The sequence below is a fragment of the Misgurnus anguillicaudatus genome, chromosome 24 (genome assembly GCF_027580225.2).
Source record: "Misgurnus anguillicaudatus chromosome 24, ASM2758022v2, whole genome shotgun sequence".
Classification (NCBI taxonomy): domain Eukaryota; kingdom Metazoa; phylum Chordata; class Actinopteri; order Cypriniformes; family Cobitidae; genus Misgurnus; species Misgurnus anguillicaudatus.
In genome coordinates, this window is record NC_073360.2 from 26,981,918 (window position 1) to 26,996,138 (window position 14,221).

Here is a 14,221-nt window from a genome sequence, read left to right on the forward strand (position 1 = left end):
TTATAACATGTTAAAATTGCCACGTTGTAGTTTTGAGCAAAAATGTGCCGTTTTTGAGTGTGTCCTTTAAAATGCAAATGAGCTGATCTCTGCACTAAATGACAGTGTCATGGTTGGATAGTGCAGATTAAGGGGCGGTATTATACCCTTCTTACATCACAAGGGGAGCCAAATTTCAATTAGCTATTTTTCACATGCTTACAGAGAATGGTTTACCAAAACTAAGTTATTAGGTTGCTCTTTTTTACATTGTCTAGGTTGATAGTAGCAGCTGGGACCCAATTATAACACTTAAACATGGAAAACGGCAGATTTTCATGATATGTCCCCTTTAAAATAACCATCAGAGCAGTGTCTTAGCAATGTCTTACCATGTTAAAAGTGGAATAATTGACTCCAACTTTTCTAAGTATTTTAAAATAATGCACATCCGCGGTGTAACAACACTCCGCTTCGCATCATGCCGCATTACCACCTTGGTTGTGCATTATTTTCGAAATAATTTAAGTTATACCACAGGGCTGTTGAATGCTTTATTCTGATTGGTTGAGAAATGTTCCATGGGTATTTATTATTTTTCGAAAACGCACACCTAACCTATCAAATTTCTTAAATTTTTTCAAGTAATTCAACAGCTCGTCGTCAATTATTCCTTACGTAACTAATTTTAAAATGTGATTAGTATATGTACAGTGGAAATCAATGTTAACCAAGATTATTAAATACTTTAAACTGTTTATCATTGTTTTCACTGTCAGAAAAAAATTACCAAGTTGGGGCGGCCTTTAAAACGGTCCTAATATGTATGATTTAGGTACACATATACATTTGGTACCAATATGTACTTTTGAGGTACTAACATGAATTTGTTGGCTACAAAGGTGTACTTTTTCAAATGGTGTAAACTAACATTAATGCCCCAAAACCAAAAATGGTATTCTGGTAACACTTTACAATAAATGTTGTATTTGTTAATAATACACTCTAAAAAGCCCTGAGTAATTTTCAACCCAGCATTGGGTCAAAAAGGGACAAGCCCAGCTGTTGGGTTAAATTAACCAAGAAAATGTGTATATTTGATGCAACAATGGGTTAAAACAACGCAGCATAGGTTAAAGGAGTAGTCCACTTTAAAGAAAGGGCCCACTGACTTACCATAGTATTTTTTGTCCTATTATGAAAAGTCAATGGACCCCATCTTTAAAGTGGACTACTTCTTTAAATTACAATCCAACGGCCTGGGCTCATCCCTTTTTGACCCAACACTTTTGTGTACATTAAAAATATTTAATTGCTAAAACAACATTATTTTGTGTATTTGGTATAATACAATGTGTTTGGGTGCTTTATGGTTAAAAAACATTATTTTCCACATACTCTACATTTTTGTAGCTCCAGATTTCACTCTCTTTCTGAAAGCATGGATTTGAAAAGCTCTGTGTCCTGATTGGCCAGCTAATCTGTACATTGTGATTGGCCTGAATACCTCTGACACCACCCGAAAATGTGATGCTCCTTATCATGTTTGAAAGATTCGGTCACAATGCAATGCTAGCAGGAGTTAACTAACAGGCTGAGTCCGAAGCGGGAGGAATTATGATAATGTCGGTCTTGTCTACATCACCAATCCCAGGAAATAACCTGTTGCTTTCAATACGTGTTTGTCAAAGTCCAAAAAAAGAGATTTACGTTGGAGACGATAACTCGCGTCATCGTTTACTTTTGGTAAAGGTTTGTACCTTTTGCATGTCGTTAACGTACTAAAACAGACACCAAAGGAAATGTAAGAACGTGAATCAGACAATACGTGCTCTTTAAATAACATGAACTAACAATGAACAATTCATATACAGCATTTAATATGTTGTAGTTCATGCACAATGAACTAAAATCAACAATTTTATTTGCATTAACTAACATTAACTAAATGAATAAGTGCTGTACACTGTATTGCTCATTATTAGTTTATGTTAGCTACTAACAACCTTATTATGAAGTGTTATCTGTATTCTTGACAATACTAGAAATTAACTAACAGGTTTAGGCCTAATCTATGGTTACAAGTACATTTCGGTGTATTTATTTGCAGTTTAAAGTAAAGCAACACTACCAATGCCTGACAAATCGTTGTTGCATTTTTGTATGCTTTGCAAAAATGAATGTTAACAAAGATCTAGCCAGGGTGGATCTAAGTGTATCCATTAAATAGATTAAACCAGAGTATTTTGGCAGAATAGTAAATCACTGCAGGCAGACGGATACAGGATCCCAGGCATATGAGTCTCGGTGATATGACTTGGATTTTGTAAACAGACAGACGGCTCATCAGACAAGAACCTCTAGCAGTATGAAAGGAAAAAATGATATTGATTATTCATCATTCTTCTGTCTTCCTTGCATCCTCAATCAGTGTGTAAACACATAATGAATTTACGATTTCCCTTTCCGAAATTGTTCACAAATACCATCTTAATCTTATAAAGATGTTTAATCCACCTCTGTGTCTTCACAGCAGGGGCAAGAGACAACTTTTAGGCGCTTTCTCATGAACATTTGGACCGGTTTGTGTTTTTGTGGATTTAAGCGCGCAAAGCATCATTGCAGGCGGACTGCATGGGGAAAAGGCCAAGGAGAAAAATAGTTTATGAAGAGAGCCAGTATGAATGAGGTAAGTGACAGTTTGATGTTCTTGCAGAGGGATTCGACTAGCAGGTGTTTTGGAGACAGTCATTTGAACTTTTGTATTTATTTCACGAGCCAAGAAACGGGAAAGGTGACGAGATGGATAAACGACTTACATGAGACGAATACTTAACGGAATGAGTTTTCGTTAAGAAATGACTTTCAGACGTCAATAAATATTTCAACATATCATCACAAATCAAAATGCCAGACCACCGTCACTACTGACCCTTGCATGAGAGGGCCAGAGGACGAGCGTGATTCAGAACGCTGTCACTGAAATAGCCACGGTGGAGTCATTTCAAAGTCCACGGTCGTGTGATGTGGCCATCCGCAAGTACTGCAACCGATCCCACAGTCATTACCTGACTTTTCCACTCAAGGGGTTTGTAAGCTAAACCAGGCAATATCCTTCTGTTAACAAACGTCTGTGTTTTGTCCTCCTTGATGTTTCGGTGATAAATGTGTGAGATGTGAACATTCGAAACAAACAATAACAAAGTTTGTTTGGATTCCTCACAGTAAATGGCGGTGAGACCAGTGGAAAAACGCTGATGACAACCGGTAAGAGGTGTAAACCAGACAGTGTAAACAAATACCAAACATTTCTTATCAAATATATGAAACTCGCAATTTACTATTTAAGGAGAACTGGAAAAACATCTAAATGTTTTTTTCTGAACATGATAAGAATACTGAAATGTGTTCAAAGCATCTTGTGGTTTATACAAAGAGTTCGGCTGAGCCTCTCTACATTACGTCTCTGACATGTTGGCAGCATATGGTCCCCCGATAGACCATCCTAATCAGAGTTACCATTGTGCAAACCGTAAACATTTCCAATGCGAGATTAATCTTTGAGTTTGTTTTTTATCTCGCTGTAGTTTGCTGGCGGCAGAAACTTTTGAGTGAATCAATTATGAATACTTTTAGTTTTTCATATCATCCTGTTTGTGACTCTAGTGCATTGAAATTCAAAGAGATGCAAGAGAACAAAACAGGTTTGCATTATCAATATTAAATCTATATTATATATTTCATTTGCTTTTAGCAATTTGCTCGCATTGACTCGTTTGGAATTCTGTTTTAAATCTTTGTTTGTAAAACTGTGGCAATGAGCCAACAAGGAGGTAGATTTAGGTTATTAAGCTTTCATGTTTTTTCCAGTACAATTTTTATTAGTCCATATATTGGTGTAATGCTCTGTTTACATGTAGCATTAAGATGTGTTTTGGTTGATCGGATCACAATGGACCGCACTAAATACAGCTGTAAACGGGTAGTCAGAAACCCATTCAAACAAAAGACCGCCTACTTTCAGCCTACTGACATTTCAATATCTCATCGGTTTTGACTTCTAGTGCGGAGCCACAGCATTCTGTGCGGTCTTTGGGCTATCATTGCTCATTTTTGTTTCATTTTGCGAGCGTGTGAAAGTAGCTTGAACTTATTTCGTCCGTATAGCTCTGAAAAGCCCTTACGTATGCATACATTGTGCAGCATGTTTAATAACAACACAAGCAGTGGTACTCTGACATAATATTAATGCTTAATGCTAATGCTAACTTAAACCCATAATTTCTACTGCTCATGTTTTAATGACTACAATCCCCACAAAGTTATCAGGACAGACACGGATTTAAGCAGGGTCTAAATTGTGTCTAATAAATTTAAATTTTTTTGTGACACTTTTGCTGCATCCAAAACTCTAAATTGCTGCCTTCTGAGGCAGCATTCCAAGAAAAGAAGGCATCAAGGCACGTCCGAATCCAATGTTTGTTTACTTCCTCAACTGCTTTTTGCTATTTTCAAACCATTGTCGCTTTGGTTTAGGGTTAGATTTGGTGTTTGCGTTAATATGTCACTTTAAGTATTGGTTTATATTATTTTTTACAATGGTAAGAAAATATGACAAAACAGTTGAGTAACCAATCCGTGAGAACGCCACGGAAAAATTAGCAAAAAATTCCGTGACTATCCTACGGAAATTCCTGAGATACCTCCATTGTCCTATCCCACAATTCTTAGCATGGGCGTACAATGAGAATGTGATTGGTCGAGCCTAGTCCCGTTCTAAAAAATAAAATGGTGGCCAAGGAAGCGACTGGAGCACAAATTTTGTGTAAATAAATGTATATTTTCACTTTTTACACCTTTTAATTGGATTTCTAGCGATAAATTTGTATTGTAGTTTTCAAATATGTGATTAGTTATCACAAATGCGCTCTCTGTTTATATTTCAAACACGCTGCCTATGAAGTGTGTCTGAAAACGTTTCTCTGAGCTGCCTTCATGTCTCTGAAGTCATTACCTCCTGAGGCAGCGAGGCAACAAGTCACTGCCTTAGTTTTCGAACACAGCCTTTATTTCGATAGTCCACTATAAGCAACTTGTCAACTAATTCTCATTCATTTGCAACTACATGCCAACTAACTCTCATCGGTGTATTAGTAAACTGTTATGTGAACGGTTAGAGAAGGGATTAGGGTTAGTAGAATGAGTTTACTTATAGTTGGAAAGAAACTTATAGTCAATTGAATGTCTATTGGGTGATCATCACAATAACATGCGATTGACGAGCGGCAACTATACGATTCACGTTTTTACATTTCCTTTGGTGTGTAAGTGTTTATTAGTAGATGTTAACAATATGCAAAAGGTACAAACCCCAAAGTAAACAATGACGCGTGTTATCGTTTCCGATGTACTGTAAATCTCTTTTCTTGGACTACAATAAACACACGGATTGCAACAGTTTACTTCCTGGGCCGGATGACATGGACATGGTCATCATTTTCATAATCCTGCCCGCTTCTGAAATGCAGCCTGTAAGTAGTAAATTTTTTCATATTTAAAGAATTTACTACTGACTAAAGCATGACTCAAACACGAGTTTTGAGTGCCGAGTAGCGCTTGTTGTTTGTCGTTTCTACAATCACAATTTACAATCACACCGGGGCGGCAGTGGCTCAGTGGTTCATGTAGGTTGTCTACAAACCGGAAGGTTGGTGGTTCAATTCCCGTCTACACCTGACCAAGTGTCGAGGTGTCCTTGAGCAAGACACCTAACCCCAGCTGCTCCCGACGAGCTGGATGGCGCCTTGCATGGCTGACACCGCTGTATGAATGTGTGGGTGAATGTGAGGCAATATGTAAAGCGCTTTGGATGACCATAGGTCTGTTAAAAGCGCTATATAAATGCAGTCCATTTACAAATGGTCGATCGATCGATCAACTTGGTCATCTGCATTTTTGGATCAGATTTAGCTCGTATTGATAAGGTAGTAAAGACAATATTAACTCCTGTCAGTATTGCATTGTGAGCTAATCTTCAAAACATAGTAAGGAGCGTCACATTTCCGGCTGACGTCAGAGGTATTCAGGCCAATCACAACGTACTGGTAAGCTGGCCAATTGGGGACACAGAGCTTTTCAGATCGATGAGCTTTGTACAAAATCAGAGCGTTTGAGTAAGGCAGAGACATCTGGAGCTATTGGGTGATCTACGGTATGTGAAAAATGTGTTTTTTGAACCATAAACCACGCAAACACATTGTATTATACAAAATACACAAAATAACGTTGGTTTTTAGCAACTAAATAGGTGCTTTTTAAGTAGACACACTGTAGAAAGTTTTTTTTTAAGTAGATCCAAATGTCACTTTTTATAGTACTAATACTGGAAGATTGTTGAAATAAAGTGTAACCTATTTTCTGCTACATTTTTGCCCGAAGCAAAGCCAATGTATTAAAAATAGGTCTCTCTCCACCTTGACAGAAATTTCCATCCCACAGAAACATTGTAAACATGACCTCATTGTTTAAAATGAAGTCATGTATCAATTGCTACAGAAATCACAATGCAAATCAGCAATGGTCTAAACAAAATGAATGACTCCACCCCTCATAAACAAAAGTATAACAAAAGTTTAACAAAATGACAGTTTGAATTTGGCAGGTAACCGTGGATGCTAAGACATCATGAATCAACTTGAAAAAATGTAACCTATATATGAGTTTGCTTGGCGTTGACAGCATGATGAGTTTCACTCCACCCAAATACAAATGTTCTGGTTTTTCTCCTGATCCAAAAACACTGAGTCGTAATTGAATGTTTACCAGTGTGTGAAAGTAAGATTATTAGTTGAGACACAATGTACAGTCCATAGACATTTGGGGTTTTTTAAATCCATTGTTGGATCAGATATAAACAAACTTAACTGTTGGGTTAAATTAAGTTGGAAATATGTTTGTTAGCTTGTTTATAGCATTTGCCTTATTGCATTGTCACTTCATATTGCATACAATACTTTCTTAATCTGGAAAGCTGTAATCTGATTGGCTGACTTTACTCAACTTTTGGAAGGAAGGGGACACATCATTCATTCTTTACACGGACTGTTTCTTTCTTTTCAGCAAGGTTGTTACTTTTCAAAATGAACTGCGATGTGAATGAGATCTGTTGGCGTTTTGTAAAGCTAGACATGGTCCTGGTGCGTATTGATGTGTACAATCATTTCTTGTTAACACTATAGGCCCTGTGGATAAAATTTGACAATAAAATAGCATATGACCGTGTTTCTCATCCCTACAACAGTCAGATGTCTCTTAATCATTGTGCTACTGAGAAAGAGGATACACGGTATATCTTTATTTTTCTTTCCCATCCAGGACATATGAAAGTTTGCAGTTTTTAAGACTCAAGGGTATACGAGATGGCTTTCTCTTCATTTTTCACCCAAACCTGCAGCCAAGTCTAGACGCCATTCATATAAATAAATTTTATTGTATATTTTTCGGGAGAACTTCATCTCCTGTCTAATGTATTTTTGTATCTAGACATTGGCATGTAATGTTGATCTCATGGGATGTCAAACATTTTCACATGATACACCATGTAGACTGCTGAAGATGATGCTTCTGCTCAGCAGCTGAACTCATGGGTCATGAAAGTTTATTTATACGACAAAGAAAGATTAAATATTTATTAGTGTGAAACTATTGGAGTAAACTTCAGTAAATAAAACAACAGCTCATACCAAAATATAATAAAATAGAACTGGATCAGTTATTGTTAAAGATACACGTCATATGTCTCTCACATATGGATGTATTTAGTGTACTTTTTACTTTTTTTTTTTTTTTTTAAAGCATTGTGTAACAAGAGATGTATAACTACTGTATGGAACAAAGTAATAAAGGTACGACACGTTGTTGATGAAGAAAAATGTGATACTTTCCATACCACTTGTGGAAAATTGTCAAGGTAATACTGTAGTGGATGTTAAATTTGTCTGGAAGCATAATAACAGTTTTGCTGATGGAATTATTGATAAAAATATTTACGAAGTTGTACTGAAACATAATGAAACTATTGAGGACTGTCTACGCAATACAAGGGCCTAGGAGTAGCTTGCTTTTATCTATGTCAGCAGGATTTATACACAAACAGACATTGATTTGTTCTTTTGTTGTCTCTCAGGATTGATGGGCAAGTAAATAATCCAAGGTCATGGCTCCAGTTTTGCAGCAGATGAAAGTTAATGTTCTCCGGGGCTCCTCTTTGAGAACCAACAGATGGGAGAAACTGTTCAGTTACACGAATTGGCATGAAAGCTGTTGTTCTGGCCTACATTCACTTGCTCTCACCCAAACCAAATCTGAAAAATCTGTAAAGGCTAATTTACACTGATCTGACAAATGATCGACCTTTACAATGACAAATCATTTATAACGATAAGTTCTCATCACATTTTCTTAAAATTTTGCATGTAGTTACTTTCAATCTTGTCAGTAGCTACCCAGTCTCACAAAATTACTTACCTCTAGGCACGTAATTTTTTGATTCTTTTTCAAGATACTGTCACAAATTTTCGAGTTTTTCCGTGATCGTATCACAAATTTCTGTTTGTGTGTCATTGTCATGTATTGGTTACTCAACTGCTTTTTCCTATTTTCAAACAATTTTCGTTTCTCTTTAGGGTTAGATTTGGTGTTTGCATTATGATGTCACTTTAAGTATTGGTTTTTACAAATTTTTCAGATTTTTTTATATTTTCTAAATTTTAAACCATTCTTGCCTGGCATTAGTGTTGGGTTTGGGTAAGGACGCCATTTTATGTAAATCTAACCCTAAACTGAAGCGACAATGGTAAGAAAATAGGAAAAACAATTGAGTAACCAATACGTGACAATGACACGTAAACAGAAATTCGTGATACGATCACAAAAAAAACACGAAAATTCGTGACAATATCACGAAAAAGAATACAAAAATTATGTGCCTATAGACGGTTTCATCGGACGCACGTGATACACGTCTGGATCCGAACCTTACTTCCGGTTTCGTTTTTTTAATGGTCTGACTAGTTGGTAAACTGATCTCCTGAACAACTGCCTCATTGAAAATAACAAATGTTTTGGTTTCCTATGTAATCTATGTGCTGTTTGTTATATAAATAAACTACGTTTAAAGAACTTTGTTGTTATTTATTCTTAGCGGAGTTTACCGGAAGTTACGTGCGGCCCGCGACAGCCGCTTGTTTATGTTGTTACTTTTGAAACGGTCTATAGGTACGTAATTTTGTGAGACTGAGTCACGTCATTTGTTGCTAAATCCTATGCTTTACTGTTACGTTATTATCTAGAAAAGCTGCAGCTCCCACGTTTACCTCTTTGTTTAAAGGACAGTTTTGCCCTCCCCAATATGGTCACAGCAATGAGCCAATGAGCTTAATGCATCGTCTTGTATATGCTGCAAGTATATAAGTGGTTTTTATATAAGTATTTTTTTGGGTTCCATTACAAAAGTTAAAGGTTGCGGTGCATGATTTTTGAAATACACTTTGGAAAAGAGAGTTGGGCTGAGTACCAAAACACACAAAACACTAGCCAATCAGCAGTAAGGGGTATGTTTACTAACTGACATCGTTGCCTGGGTTGCGTATGTGTGGGGCGGGTCTATCAAAAGAAGGTGCAGATTCTATTGGGGTAGGCACTCTAAAAATGTCTGGGTTCTTTTTTTACTCATAATGGGTAAATATTGGACAGAACACGTGCTGGGTTAGAGATTGACCCAATGCTGGGTTATTTTGACCCAACTGCTGGGTTATACCCCATAGTTGCATAACAACAACCCAAAATTGGGTAATTTTTAACCCAGCACAGTGTAATTTTTAACCCAGCACGTGTTTTGTCCAATATTTACCCATTATGGGTCAAAAATAACCCACCCATTTTTAGAGTGGGGGTGTGTTTGTTTAGGTCATTTTAAATATCAACATTGGCTTTCAGAGATCATGCACCCCACCTTTAACGATGGTTTAATGTAGTAACCATAAAACTATAATTTTTTTGTTTTTATTTGTAGTATAAATTTGTATTTTAACCCATCCTTTATTTAATTCAGTCAGAGCTAAAACAATCCAGCATATTTTTAAATTTCAAATTTACCATTCTCTAAATATAGTTTAACCATAACATTTGAAGTAAAACTATAGCAATACAAAATGGTATACAATCAGTCAAAAAACTGTAATAAAACCTTTGTAAATTTTCTAATATATCATTTACAAGGAAAATTCAAAGGTTGATCAAAAGCTGTCAGAAGTTTAGATATTACCTTCAATTCCTTTTTAGGAACATTGGTGGCACCAGAGTCTGACTAAAACACGTCAAAATGTTTTGGCACACTGTCGCCACCGTTCGGCGCGGTGACGCCATTACCACGCTCCTGCACGTGTCGCATGAATATTCATGAGCGAGTGGGACGGCTGCCTGTCGAGGGTTCGAGTTTTGGAGGTTGAGATTGTGTTTTTGGATGTGTGGACTGTAGAGTTGGATGCTGTAGTCGATGCTGACGGACTGATATCATCCTGTCTGCCGCGCTTATTTCTGCGCATTTTGAGCTGGACTATAACAGGGAAAAGACTGGAAATACACTACTGGAAGTTATTGCGGCACGCGACAACTTATGGGAAGATGGATATAATCTAACGAGATTTACTGAAACGACATTTCATTTTGGGGTTTTATTCTGCAGTTTTTTTTGGCCACAGGCTGGATCTCTATCGGTCCAAAGCGAGAACTGATGAGGGTAAGTTCTGAAAGACGGAGGTGATGCGATGCGCGTTGTAACTACACCGTTATAATAAACGCTTTCATCAATTTACTTACTTATAGGTATTACTATGTGTAGTGTACATTAACGAAGTGTAGTCATTACTAAACTATTCTACAGTTTATCACAGTTTACTATAGTAAAAACTAACTAGCAGATTGACTCTAAACTTTTAAACATTTATCTACAATAAGTAGGCTTGCATTTAGTTTAAATACACTGCTTGAGTTTTACTTTACGTAATCCGTAATGGAAAGTTTTGAATAAAACTAGTTTAAATTGCGTCACCATAGTAATAATAGTTATGCTAATTAATTAATAGGCATTTACAATCCTTGTGGGATGATAATTGAGTGCAGTTGTTTATGATGTATGTTAGAGTATTTTTCTGCAATGAACTCATTGAACTTAAAAGTTTATTTAATCTCTATTGGGGAGTCAAAACCTTCCCAGTCTAGCTGGATCCATCTTTTATATTTAATGCACATGGAGCTTATAGGCAAGTCTAAAAAATATTTAGCAATGAATTAAGCTGTGCCATAACGCAACTTGATGATCTCAAAATACTGGATGTGATTTTATAAGATTTATTTTGTAACCATAACTCACTTGAACACATTGTAGGTCTGCTGGATGGGAGAGAAGCTGTGGTTTAATGTTCTTGCAACAGCTGAGCTGAGCATCAGTTATTTGTATATACTCTACGCTGCTGTTTTTAATCTAGTTTGGTATTGGTGTAAGCCATGCTCAGCCCACAAGGCTCCCAAACTTTTCTTTTCAAGCAGGGGGCGAGTTTATATTGCATAACCTTGGAGAAATCACAGTACGAATGGAGAAATCAAAGTATGTGACGGCGCACAACTGGAAATGAAAGGTGGACTTTTGTTTCTGTAGTATTAACGTGCATTGATTATTATTTAAACAAGCTATAACCCCAAATATTCCAAGATGTATTGCAACTTTAAATCTGACAAATAATAAATGTAACAATAATGCACAAGCCATTCGATGAAAGATCGACAAGCATTCCAATTAAATTACAAGTTTAATGTATTTTTCAAAGTCCACCTTCAGCTTAACCTTTCTGGGCTGTAGTATTTGATGTGGTATTTTTGGCAGCATGTCGCACCTCAAGGAACTCCGTTTCAGAATAACAGGGGCAGCTGTCCAATGGTCATTTATTTAACTGGGTTGCCATATAGATATGTTCTCCTTGCAAGGCATTCCTTTTAAATTAGTTCATCTGTAAAAGTCTTTTGTTAGCCGTACAGAAGTGCTGTGCTTTTGTGTCTGTGACTGGCCGAGCTTCATCCAGACCACATTCCGAATGTCCCTCTGTGGACAATAATAATTAATATTCATCAAGATAACAGGCCTGTTTCCAGCCACTGTGGATTTGCTTTTATATAGCTATCACACTGTATAATCAACTCGCTTGATTTACATTTTTTCTGGATCGCTGTTTTCGGATGATGGTTGTTATGGTGCAGTACCACAATTGCTTATTATAGCTACTGTTTCAGTTTCAGAGACAGTTTGAACATAAAGGGCCACCCATCGCTGTCCCGCCGTGCCTTTCTTAAACTCCACATGTTCACACTCTTGGTTTTGGGAGTTTTTGGGATGGATCCATAAGATTAGTGACTCCCATCCCACTTGAATTCTTTTTCACTGAGTTGAGATGAAGTCATAAGCTTGAACATTAGGCACCTTCCTCACGCAAGGCTACATCAGGTCATTTATTTTGTACAAGAACAGCATGTTTAATGTGACAGCCACGGTAAAACATGCTGACACCAATAAATTAAGGATTAAACTACAAGGCGACTAGACAGGATGTGTAGTTGATTCTGTAATGAGCCAAGCTGAGGAAAAACATCTTGGGCTTTTGTTAGTTAGCTGGATTGAGTGAAATCCATAAAGTGCATAAAGAAAACAAGCACAGAATTCACTCTTAGACAAGTGCAATACCAGGCCAAATCCTGTACGGCTTTCAAGACAATCCAAGGATTGTGTCACCAGACGCTCATCCCAAAAGACAACCGGATGATTTCCCAGACCTGTACCTGACCTTTGACCATTTTGGGTGAGCTAAGATCTGGACTTTGGAAAAGCTAAACATACGCACTGTTATGCTGCGTTTAAACCAGCCGCGGTAGAGGCGACAAAAACAGTATTCGCGCGTAGTTGGACACTTGAACATTTGAGTTTACTACTCGCTTCATTCACGCATGAAAGCCGCGCATGAAATTCTAGTCATTCAAGACATTCACACGGAAATTCGCATCATGGGAGGGGCTTCTGCAGCTCTGCTGAGACTCCGTAGGGCTCCAGACTGCCCCCAATTGGTCGCATTTTGCCACAAAATTTTGAGAGTGTGCCACTGAATTTTACATCCAGTCTCACATGTGCAACCAGTAAATTTGACTTTTTTTGTGATGTGACACTGAATTTGAAACAGCACATTGTACTTTCTGCATCTGTCATTAAAGTATTAAATACAGTATTTGGTTAGCATGTTGATTTTTGGTGTGTGCCCCTAAATTTTCTGGTTGCGCTCCTAAAATGTTCAGTTCAGGGGGCCACTGTGCTCCTAGTGAAAAAAGTTAGTTTGGAGCCCTGCTCCGCTCGCTTCCTGTAATCATGTCACTACTACAGCAAGGTCCTGATTGGTTAACACGGCGCGGAAATCCGCCGAAGTTCAGATTTTTTTAACTCACGCGTTTCCCACGGCAACGCTCAATTCGATGCCTAATCGCGTCTTTGCATTGACTTAACATGTAAATCACCCACGCTTGCCGCCTCTACCGTGGCTGGTGTAAATGCAACATTACAAACTTTACATCACTGTTGATCTCATCGCTTGCCTTTGGCCAAAGGAAAGATTTTGTGATAATCATACAAATCCTACCTCTGTTGTAGTGTAGTTAAACTCATCCTTACAGGTCTCTGGTGGAGCACTAAACCCCTACACAACGTGCAACATCTGCTCTCCAGAGTTGTGTATGGGATGGACGGCAGTGTAAAGCATAGCTTGCATGCCAGAGGGCCGTTGCCCTGTGCATCTGCATTTGTCATTAGGTTCATCTGTAAACATGTCTTATGCAGGCACGTACAGTAGTGTCTTTGTGTACGTTGCATTTGCATTATACGGTATTACATGAAATGGTAATGGTCCAAAATTTCATGTGGGTTTTCTTCCCAAATCAATTGATGACACTGTATTTTAAAGATGGCACTTAAAAACCCAAATACCCGACCATAGATTATACAAAAGCATGTAAGAGATAACTGCCAAAGTAGCATTTGTAATAAGAGTATCCTGAATCTCCTGAGGGACAGGCGAAGACAAAATACTTGCAGCCAAAGCTTACACTCTTTAGCTCGCTATAGATATTTTTTTGACCAACTTAAATATAC

At 37.6% G+C, this 14,221-nt stretch overlaps 1 protein-coding gene across 1 annotated transcript in view; it reads left to right on the plus strand.

Annotated features, from left to right (window-relative positions):
• The first annotated feature begins 10,455 nt into the window (after positions 1–10,455).
• Positions 10,456–14,221, plus strand: part of dchs1a (dachsous cadherin-related 1a) — a 126,300-nt gene continuing 122,534 nt past the window's right edge. Inside the window, exon 1 of the mRNA XM_055196909.2 lies at positions 10,456–10,777. The gene's annotated coding sequence lies outside the window, so the exon portion shown is untranslated. The remainder of the gene's footprint in view (positions 10,778–14,221) is intronic.